Source organism: Aegilops tauschii, chromosome 3 (genome assembly GCF_002575655.3).
Source record: "Aegilops tauschii subsp. strangulata cultivar AL8/78 chromosome 3, Aet v6.0, whole genome shotgun sequence".
Taxonomy (NCBI): domain Eukaryota; kingdom Viridiplantae; phylum Streptophyta; class Magnoliopsida; order Poales; family Poaceae; genus Aegilops; species Aegilops tauschii.
The window spans coordinates 428,301,502-428,313,573 of NC_053037.3; positions in this window are offsets into that span (position 1 = coordinate 428,301,502).

The window sequence follows — 12,072 nt, forward strand, 5'->3', positions numbered from 1 at the left end:
AACTAGTTTAATGCATTTATGTGCTTGTTTACTGCACTTGTGTAGGTTTATTGATGTTCATAAACAATACCCTTGTCAAGTGTTTGTGCTAATGATTCCAGTAGCGATTTAAGTTCAGTCAATTATATAATTGTTTGCAGCATGCTGCTACATCATATCATCTGTAATCTTATTTTTTGATGTGTTTTTTTTGTTCTCAGTCAATGGCCACTGATACTAATGATTTGGAAGATAGTGAAGCTCTCTACTGTGATGATGAGTTAGATGGAACGATTGTCTCTCAAACACAATATGAAGATGGATGGACTCAACTCCTTGATGTACTGTTTTTGTGTTTATAATTTATCTAGTTTGCTTAGTTTCAGTGTATTCTTCATCTTAGTAGTAGTACAATTCAGTGTTCCGAACTTGTTCAAATTCTATGGTGTTTTGTAGGTTGGTGGTGGAGACCCACAGTTTGATGTAGAAAATTTTCTTAATAATCTCCGGAATCTGGTAATTATCTGTTTGTTGCTGATTTTTCTATTTTTGTTACTTTGTATTATTTTTTTGTCTTCATATTTTTTAACAATCTTATCTTTTATGAATGATCGCAGTTTTACTCTTCTAATGGGAATGCTCAATCTTCTAAGAATACTTCTGTAAGTGCATTGTACCTCTCTTATATCATGTCTACATAGTGATGTCCAAAGCAAATTGTCAGTTTTTTGATTTTCCCTTTTGCTTTTTGTCTCAACATCTCTTGAATATGCATTAGTGCCCATCTTATAAAAGTGTCTGCAATTTTTTGCATGATGAGGTTGCAAGTTCTTTAATTATACCTACAATCCAGTGTATCTTATAGGATAGTCTGGATCTTTTTTGCTGTTTGTAAAATGAATGCAAGTTTAGTATGATGAAAATGCAAGTACTTTAAATAGTATGATCTTTGATGAATAAACACTATTTTAAGTGAAACTCAGTATATGAACACCCCTGCATATTTTGTATGTTACTTTGGATTTTTTTCTGTTGTAGAATGTGTGCAAGTTTAGAATTTTGCGTATGCAATGTATCAATAAATGCTAGTTTTTTCTTCTCGTGTAATGTGTGTGCAAGTTTAGATTTATGAGTATGCATCATTTTATTTTTATAACTGAATAACTGTGCTTATTAATACACCTGCACGCTCCTAAGGATATGATGCTTTTGCTGTTGTAGAATGTATGCTTGCCATGCTTTTTGTTGCCATGAATAGTTGCTGTAGCATATACCTTTGTTGTCTCTAATATGCATTAGTTCCCCTCTTATATCATGATTTTTACCACAGTTTTAACTTTCTACACTTTCTTCTCAAAATCTTTTTGAATATGCATTATAATGTTTTCACAGTTTTTTTATTTTTCTCAGCATGCCCCACTCCCACCAAAGAAAGCAACTAGCAGATGCAATCATGATTACTTTACTGACCTCCTAAAGAAAATGCCCCCAGGAAGAGATGAAGTTGTTAGAAAGTACAGTTTTGATTTTCTGCTAGATTTTGAATGCAGCTCTCTTCCTAGAGGTTTTGCACAGTGGGTGGCTGGGAGAGTGTATCCTCCAACTAGAGATATCGTTCTAGATGACAAGGTCATTCTAATGAGCCCAGAATCATTTCATATGATGTTTGGTCTTCCATTAGGTGGCAGGAAAGTTCTATTTGACAGCGATATGACAGAATTTTCCTTCCTAAACATTATTGGCGAACCTACATTGCCATCCATCAAGTGGTTTGGCCGTGAAATGCTTAATCCTGATATATCTCGAAATGAATTCATGAGGTGTTTCCTTCTAGTTGCCTTTGCAACTGTTCTGTGTCCTAATTCAAATATCTACCCAAGCACGAAATACCTAGGAATTCTCATTGATCCAATGGAAGCTAGGCACTATGATTTGTCTAAGTTTGTCTTTGATTGGTTAATGGCATACATAAGGAAGTTTCAGAAAGAACCAAAAAAGCCTGGCAAAGAAGATGGATTCACTACATTGGGTGGTTGCATATATGGCCTTTGTGTAAGTTTCTTGTACTCTTTTTTCTTTTTCCTAGCAGATGATATGTTTTTGCAAATTTGAAGTTTTTTATATTCATGAAGATTTGTTTAAATGTTTGTTTGTCTAATGATGGTTTTTTCTTTTGACAGTGTTACTACTTAGATTTCCTGGACTTTGGTTTACATCGAGTGCCTCCTGGACTACCTAGGGTGAAAGCGTGGAAAAATTCATTAGTGAAAGAGTTTGCTAATCTGGATTGCAAAGCTCCAAGAGAATATGGCCTTCGTCCTGTAAGTTTTGTATTTTGCTAATCTGCTGTTTAATTTGTTTCTGATGTGTTTAATCTGAAGTACTGTCACTGCTTTTTTGTGCTTGCATGATGATGTTATTCGAAAATAATGTATTAGGTGAAGAATATTACTGTTTATTCAATGGGTTGTGTTGGTTGCTGTGCTGTACATCAAGATTCAGTCACGAGTCTGTCAAGTTCAGATCAGCTCTTGACAAGACTATAGGTGGCTTACTTCCAAGCTCGCTACTACTTTTTTTTAATGTTTTCTCCAAATTTCTTGTGACTTTATATTTTGTCATTTTTTGAACATGAAGTTAGCTTTTTGCATGACTTTTTTTGCCCAAGTTTTTGTAGGTGAAAGATCAATTATCTCTACTAGCTAGGCGTTTCCGTGAAACTGCTGATGAAAAGTCTATCGAAGAAGCTCAGAATATGCTGCTTGACTCGTTGAATTGCATTGTTCTTGCTAGTGGAACAGATCATGAGGAAAATGATTCTGATACAAATTCTAGACATGATACGAGTAATAATATGGGAAACTCTGATAACTCAGCAGTGAAAACCTATGGTACTTTCCTTCATTTTCATTTATCTATTACTGTATTAATGCTTTTACTTCTTTTTCTTTCTTTTCTTTGATTTGTATTCTTATTTTGAATCTGAAATGACCTCAGGATCTAATGCTGATGCTCCCAATACTAATGCATCACCGTTCACCCAACACTCTCCCAATGCCTGTAATGCAAATGTGAATTTGCATGATACTGTAGGTCCATGTTTCTCACACTTTCTTTTCATTCTGTTGTCTCTAAGAACAACTCAATACCTTAAAAATCACCATTTAATTTCTTAGCTTTAGTTTCAGGTATGAAGAGGAAAGCTCAATCACCAGTTGATCAAAATGATATATTCATCAACAATCCTTATCCTAAACCCTACAAATTACAAAGGCCTGCACGTCTAAATCCAGTTTCTATTGTAAGTTTTTATTATATTTCTTAAATTCACACCAATTTTGATGAATTGAATTTATTTTTTCAGTGTTTTGTTAATGTTGATCATTTGTTTATTGCATTCTCCATCCAAATGACCTGTTGATAACTGAATGCAGGAGGAAGGAAGAAAGCCGGACTTCAGTAACATGGAGAAGCAACTTGAGTCTGTTTCAGAGCTTATGAGAAAACGCATTCCGCCTAAGCCTCCCCTTACTAGTGAATCTATTGACAAGGGAAAAAGCATTAGTTTCAAACATCCGGTCGGTACAAAGGCGGAAGTTGCAGCCAATTCAAAAGTCACTTCTACCTAGACCTCATTGAATAATATTATGAGTGTTAGGAAGAAGTCATTTTTTCCTGAGAAACTGAGGTTGAAAACCAGCACAAATGGTATTATTCTTTTTCTCTTTTATTGTTTGAATGTATCGCTGCTTGAAGTTTGTTTTCTTTATGCGTCCTTTCTGCAACTTTTACATTGTCATGAAATTTTTTGTCTGAAGGTGAATGTATTGCCATTTTCTCTCAAAAATCAGTTCGTGACCAATCTACGCCATCTAGCCAACGTCATTTTCATCAGTATGATGAGGTGCTTATTCTTTCCAACTCTGTTCTATATAATTGTTTTTGCAACTTCTCCATATAATTCTTGCAAGTTTATTCTTGTTCAAATTTTTGCTTATTTCTGTACTATTTTTGCAAGTTTATTAAATGTTTCATGCAAGGTTTTGTGTATACTTTTAGAATGCTATTCACATTATGCAAACTAAAATTGTTCATTTTCCTTATGTAATGCTCTTTTTTATATTATGTAACAGGGGTCACAATATCAAACTCCCATTCAAATGCAGACGTTGCCTTTTACTCCTGTGTCCAGTCCTTCAAACAATATTCTTACTCAGGCATACTTCTAAACTGCTTCACACATGATTAAATTTCTAGCAACTATCCATATTTCTTCGTACTTTAGTTGCCTTATTGTTTTCCTATGTAATTTGGATCTTTGTAGAAATCCAATGGCACTCCATGATCATGGTCACGCCCAAAATCTGCCAACCGCTGATACGTCTCCAACGTATCTATAATTTTTGATTGTGCCATGCTATTATATTACCTATTTTGGATGTTTTATATGCATTAATATGCTATTTTATATGATTTTTGGGACTAACCTATTAACCTAGAGCCCAGTGCCAGTTCCTATTTTTCCCCTTGTTTTAGAGTTTCACAGAAAAGGAATACCAAACGGAGTCCAAACAGAATAAAACTTTCGCGATGATTTTTCTTGGACCAGAAGAACCCAGGAGACTTGGAGTGCAAGTCAGAAGAGTCACGAGGCGGCCACCAGGGTGGAGGGCGTGCCCAGGGGGGTAGGGCGCGCCCTCCAACCTTGTGGGCCCCTTGGTGACCCCCTGACCTAGATCTTCCTCCTATATATTCTTAAATATCCCAAAAACTTCCAGGGGAGCCACGAAACCACTTTTCCACCGCTGCAACCTTCTGTACCCGTGAGATCCCATCTAGGGGCCTTTTCCGGTGTCCTATCAGAGGGGGATACGATCACGGAGGGCTTCTACATCAACACCATGGCCTCTCCGATGAAGCGTGAGTAGTTTACCACAGACCTACGGGTCCATAGCTAGTAGATAGATAGCTTCTTCTCTCTCTTTGATTCTCAATAGAAATTTCTGCTCGATGTTCTTGGAGATCTATTTGATATAATACTCTTTTGCGGTGTGTTTGCCGAGATCCGATGAACTGTGGATTTATGATCAGCTTATCTATGAATATTATTTGAATCTTCTCTGAATTCTTATATGCATGATTTTGTATCTTTGCAAGTCTCTTTGAACTATCGGTTTGGTTTGGCCAACTAGATTGGTTTTTCTTGCAATGGGAGAAGTGCTTAGCTTTGGGTTCAATCTTGCAGTGCTCGATCCTGGTGACAGAAGGGGAAATGACACGTATTGTATTGTTGCCATCGAGGATAACAAGATGGGGTTTTCATCATATTGCATGAGTTTATCCCGCCACATCATGTTGATACGTCTCCAACGTATCTATAATTTTTGATTGTTCCATGCTGTTTCATTATCAATCTTGGATGTTTTGTAATCATTTTATATCATTTTTTGGTACTAACCTATTGACATAGTGCCAAGTGCCAGTTGTTGTTTTTTCCATGTTTTTTACATCGCAGGAAATCAAAATTAGACGGAGTCCAAATGCCATGAAACTTTACGATGATTGTTTATGGACCAAAAGGAAGAAGTTGGGCCCTGGTTGCACCTGGCGGGAGTCCCGAGGAGGGGACAACCCACCAGGGTGCGCTAGGAGGCCGAGGCGTGCCCTGGTGGGTTGTGGCCATCTCGGGTGCCCCCGGACCGCCTCTTTGCTCATAAATACCCCAATATTCCAGAAGCCCTAAAAGCATCGACGAAATATTCATTCAGCCGCCGCAGAGTCCAGAACCACCAGATCCAATCTAGACACCATCACGGAGGGGTTCACCACTTCCATTGGTGCCTCTCCGATGATGCGTGAGTAGTTCTTTGTAGATCTTCGGGTCCATAGTTAGTAGCTAGATGGCTTTCTCTCTCTCGCTGAATTCTCAATACAATGGTCTCTTGGAGATCCATATGATGTAACTCTTGATTGTTGGGATCTGATGAACTTTGAGTTTATGATCAGTTATATCTTTTTATATCCATGAAAGTTATTTGAGTTTCTTTGATCTCTTATATGCATGATCTCTTATAGCCTCGTATTTCTTCTCCGATATTTGGGTTTTGTTTGGCAAACTTGATCTATTTATCTTGCAATGGGGAGAGGTGCCCGGTAGTGGGTTCGATCTTACGGTGCTTGATTCGAGTGACAGAAAGGGAACCGACACGTATGTATCGTTGCTACTGGGATAAAAAGATGGGATCTATATCTGCCGCAATAGATAAACGGATCTTGTCTACACCATGTCATCGTTCTTTTTGCATTACTGCGTTTTTCCATGAACTTAATACGCTAGATGCATGCTGGATAGCGGTCGATGTGCGGAGTAATAGTAGCAGATGCAGGCAGGAGTCGGTCTACTAATCTTGGACGTGATGCCTATGTAATGATCATTGCCTGGATATCGTCATAATTATTTGAAGTTCTATCAATTGCCCAAGAGTAATTTGTTTACCCACCATTTGCTATTTTCTCGAGAGAAGCCACTAGTGAAATCTACGGCCCCCGAGTCTTCTTTCTGATATATTTGCTTTGCGATCCATTTTATTTGCTCTTTCTATTCAGATCTATTAACCCAAAAATACAAAAATACTTTGATGCACTTTATTTTATTTGTGATTTATTATTTCAATCTATTACAACTTTCTCCCGTCCACACACTGTTTCTGGTGCCGTACCCCGAAAGGAATTGACAACCCCTTTAACACGTCGGGTTGCGAGGTGTTGTTATTTGTGTGCAGGGGCTGTTTACGTTGTGTTGCTTGGTTCTCCTACTGGTTCGATAACCTTGGTTTCATATCTAAGGGAAATACCTACCGCCGCTGTGCTGCATCATCCCTTCCTCTTTGGGGAAATACCGACATAGCTTCAAGCGACATCAAATGGAATTTCTGGCGCCGTTGCCAGGGAGGATCTTCAACATAACCAGGTTCCTAATCACAAATCTCATCTCCTCGCAATTTACATTATTTTCCATTTGCCTCTCATTTTCCTCTCCCTCACTTTACAAAAATTTGCCGTTTTATTCGCGTCTCTTTTTCACCGATCTCTTGCCTCTAGTCCCGATGTCTAGCATCCCTACTCCTCCATTGTCACCAGATTTTGAAGTTCTTTACTTCAAGCAAAGACAAGGAGAAAATCTGAAAGATGCCTGGTATAGGCTTATGGAATCGTATCGTGTTTCCAATCTAAAGGGGGATGCTAAAGTTTTGCTTTGTAATTTTTACATAGGATTGGCTTTACACCATAGACAACTTCTGGACTGTGCCCCTAAAGGAAATTTTATTGAGCTTGATGCTAATGCTGCCTATGAAATTTTAGAGGGAATTTTTCGAATTCCTCCTCAAAAGAAGGGGTTTTCTTTTACCCTTGAGGGAGTTCAAATGTTGGACAAACTTGGTGATTTGCATAAACATATGGTTTAAATACATAAATATAATGAACCCCTCAAGAACCTCAATGGTAGTATCAATCGCATGAATACTTTGATTACTCTTTGCAACAAGCGATTGGATATTTTGGATCTTAAGATGGTTTCTTTTCCGGAGAATTTAGGGAAGCGTAAAGAGCCTCCCGGGTTTGAAAAAACCCTTACGAAAGTTGCCAAAACTTCGGAAGTCAAAACTTAGATCCTTGCCTTACGCCTAGCTAAGGGCGTAAAACTATAGCGCTTGTTGGGAGGCAACCCAATTGATACAATTTATTTTTGCTTTTTCTTTCTGTTCTTGAGTGTTTACACAATTATGCTACTGGTATGATTGTGTTTTTATGTTTTAATTAGTGTTTGTGCCAAGTAAAGCCTTTAGGATCTTCATGGGTGATAGTTGTTTGATCTTGCTGAAAAAGACAGAAACTTTGTGCTCATGAAAATAATTGTTAAAAATCACCAGAACGTAATAAAATGCCAATTTTGTTTGCAGAAGATCAATATACAAATTACCCTGTTAGTCCTAATTTTTCAGAATTTTTGGAGTTACAGAAGTTTTTGAAAGTTCCAGATTACTATAGACTGTTCTGTTTTGACATATTCTGTTTTCTTTGTGTTGTGTGCTTATTTTGATGGCTCTATGGTTTTCTTTGATGAGTTTTTGCCATAGAAAAGTTGGAATACAGTAGATATAATACAAAAACAAAATATGAATTGGTTTGATACAACACTTATAGTAGTGGTTTGCTTTCTTTTACTAACGGATCTCACAAAGGTTTTGTTGAGTTTTGTGTGATTCAAGTTTTGGGTTATCTTACGATGGATGAAAGAAGGATAGAAGAACCTAAGCTTGGGGATGCCCCGACATCCCAAGCTATTATCCAAGAATGAGCAACCAACTAAGCTTGGGGATGCCCCCGAGTGGCATCCCCTCTTTCTTTTAACAACCATCGGTATTTTACTCGAGGCTATATTTTTATTCATCACATCTTGGAGCGTCTTGTATGATATGAGTCTTTGCTTGTTTTATTTTGTGTTTTAAGTCATCAATCCTTGCTGGACACACCTATTTGAGAGAGCCAAAATTATATCACGACTTGCTAGAATTGCTCTCTGTGCTTCACTTAAATATTTTATGAGCTAGGACTTGCTCTAGTGCTTCACTTATATCTTTTTGAGCACGGTGTGCTTAGTATTTTTGAAGAAATGCTCTCTTGCTTCACTTAGATTTATTTGAGAGCTAGTAAACTTTTGAAGAAATTCTCTCTTGCTTCACTTAAATTATTTTGGGAGAAAGAAAAATTTTATGCTCATGATCTTCACTTATATTTGTTTGAGCTTATGAAAAGCAACACATGAAAATTAGTCCCAAAGTGATAGATATCCAAGAAGGATAAAGTAAAAAATGTCATGAATATCATTGGACAAAATAAACTTGATTCTTAGTAATAGTTTTGAGATATTATGTGTGATATGTGAGTTATGTTGATGAGTAATTATGCTTTAGTAGGAATATTGGTGTTAAGGTTTGTGATTCCCTATGCATGGATGAAAGTCAATAGTCATGCAATGAAGTTATATCCTACTTGTGGTGCATTATTCGGTGTTAATTATGCTTAATGCTTGCTTATGAGATTATTCGTTTCTTGGTTGGTCGCTTCTCAATCTTTTTGCTAGCCTTCATTTTGCACTAAGTATGACCTCTACTTGTGCATCCAAAATCCTTTAAACCGGTTTTGCCATATGAGTCCACTATATCTACCTATATGCGGTATTCTTTTGCCGTTCTAAGAAAATTTGCATGTGCCATCTCTAATTTTCAAAATAAACTTCTCTTTTGTGTGTTTGCTTCGCTCACGAAACGATAACGGGTGGCTAATATTTTCCATGCTGGATGTGTTATTCTCACGATGAGTGTTTATTCACTTGTCATTGCACGAGAGTAAGGCAAAGGTTTAGGGATGCCCAGTCCCAAAATGCAAAAATGAATTTACTTTATGTTGTCAAATAATAAATTCCTTGGAAAGTGTTGGTATGGAAGGCACCCGTGGATACGGTTAGCCATGGAAAGTGAAAGAATGGTGGAAAAAGGAATAAACTTTATTTTCTGGTTGGGAACCGCCTATGGCACATCTAGCATGGAAAGTGTTCGGAACACTGAGTCGTTTTCGTTGGTGGGATGGATACTCCTCCCAAAATGTTTTTATCTCTAATTTTCGGTTTGAGCTCTGGCACCTCTACAAATCCCTACTTCCCTCTGCGAAGGGACTTTCTTTTACTTTATGCAATTTTTATTTCGAAGTTGAGTCTCCATCTTCTCTTATAAAAGCACCAACTAAGAGGCAATATGATCATGCTTAAGTATTGGGTGTAGCTAATATTCGAGTGTGTTTCATGAATGGATCAATGTTTGAGCATGATGGGCTAGGGATAACTTATTTTAGTGTTGATATTTTGAAAGACATGGTTGCTTGTTGATATGCTTGAGTATCTAAATTATTATGTCAAAACTAGACTATTGCTTTGAATCACATAAAAGTCCAAATGTCCATGCTATAAATAAAAGAATATGATATGACTTGATAAACAACACTCTACATAAAAAATTCTGTTTTTATCACTTACCTATTCGAGGACGAGCAGGAGTTAAGCTTGGGGATGCTGATACGTCTCCAACGTATCCATAATTTTTGATTGTTCCATGCTGTTTTATTATCAATCTTGGATGTTTTATAATCATTTTATAGTCATTTTATATCATTTTTTGGTACTAACCTATTGACATAGTGCCAAGTGCCAGTTGCAGTTTTTTCCATGTTTTTTACATGGCAGGAAATCAATATCAAACGGAGTCCAAATGCCACAAAACTTTACGATGATTTTTTATGGACCAAAAGGAAGAAGTTGGGCCCTGGTTGCACCTGGGGGAGTCCCGAGGAGGGGACAACCCACCAGGCGCGCCAGGAGGCCCAGACGCGCCCTGGTGGCTTGTGCCCACCTCGGGTGCCCCCCGGACCGCCTCTTTGCTCTATAAATACCCCAATATTCCAGAAACCCTCAAAGCATCGACGAAATATTCATCCAGCCGACGCAGAGTCCAGAACCACGAGATCCAATCTAGACACCATCACGGAGGGGTTCACCACTTCCATTGGTGCCTCTCCGATGATGCGTGAGTAGTTCTTTGTAGACCTCCGGGTCCGTAGTTAGTAGCTAGATGGTTTTCTCTCTCTCTCCCGCTGAATTCTCAATACAATGGTCTCTTGGAGATCCATATGTTGTAACTCTTTTTGCGGTGTGATTGTTGGGATCTGATGAACTTCGAGTTTATGATCAGTTATATCTTTTTATATCCATGAAAGTTATTTGAGTTTCTTTGATCTCTTATATGCATGATCTCTTATAGCCTCGTATTTCTTCTCCGATATGGGAGAAGTGCTTAGCTTTGGCTTCAATCTTGCGGTGCTCGATCCTAGTGACAGAAGGGGAAACGACACGTATTGTATTGTTGCCATCGAGGATAACAAGATGGGGTTTTCATCATATTGCTTGAGTTTATCCCGCTACACCTCTTACTTAATGTGTTACTCTGTTCTTATGAACTTAATACTCTAGATGCAGGCAGGAGTCGGTCGATGTGTGGAGTAATAATAGTAGATGCAGGCAGTAGTCGGTCTACTTGATACAGACTTGATGCCTATATTCATGATCATTGCCTTAGATATCGTCATAACTTTGCGCTTTTCTATCAATTGCTCGGCTGTAATTTGTTCACCCACCATAATAATTTATATCTTGAGAGAAGCCTCTAGTGAAACCTATGGCCCCCGGGTCTATTTTCCATCATATAAGTTTCTGATCTACAATTTCAGTTTCCTATTTACTTTCTTTGCAATCTTATACTTTCCGTTCCATAAACCAAAAATATTACTTTACCGTTTATCCATCTCTATCAGATCTCATGTTGCAAATAACCGTGAAGGGATTGACAACCCCTTTATCGCGTTAGGTGCAAGTTGGTGTATGTTTGTCCAGGTATTCGGTGGCTTGCGCGTTGTCTCCTACTGGATTGATACCTTGGTTCTCAAAAGCTGAGGGAAATACTTACTCTACTTTGCTGCATCACCCTTTCCTCTTCAAGGGAAAAACCAACACAAGCTCAAGAGGTAGGAACCGCAATGATTTTCTGGGTGAAACATCTCAACCTCCAGTTCATGTCACTAAGGTTACATGTTCATTCCCACTTTCTGTAATCTGTTCATCTTAGTAATGTGTTCGGACTTTTCTTTTCATATTTTTTCAGTTTAGTAATGTTTCCTCGTATTTCTTTTTATCTTCTCAGATTGATTTAGATCCTCCTGGTTGTCGCGACCCGCAAACTCTCCTGATGTTGAGATATTATATGAAGTTAAGAAATTTGATATAGATAACAACTTGCTTGCTAATTCTGAAGGAGTTTACAATGAAAAGATTAATGATCATTTTGCTAGTAAATCTGGAAGAGAGGTGAAAAGATATGGACCAAAAAGGATTGTACATCCCGGCAAATACAATGCATCTCCTTATGTAGATGAAAAATCATCAAAACATCCTGTCAGTACATGAATGATTCAATTGCATGATGC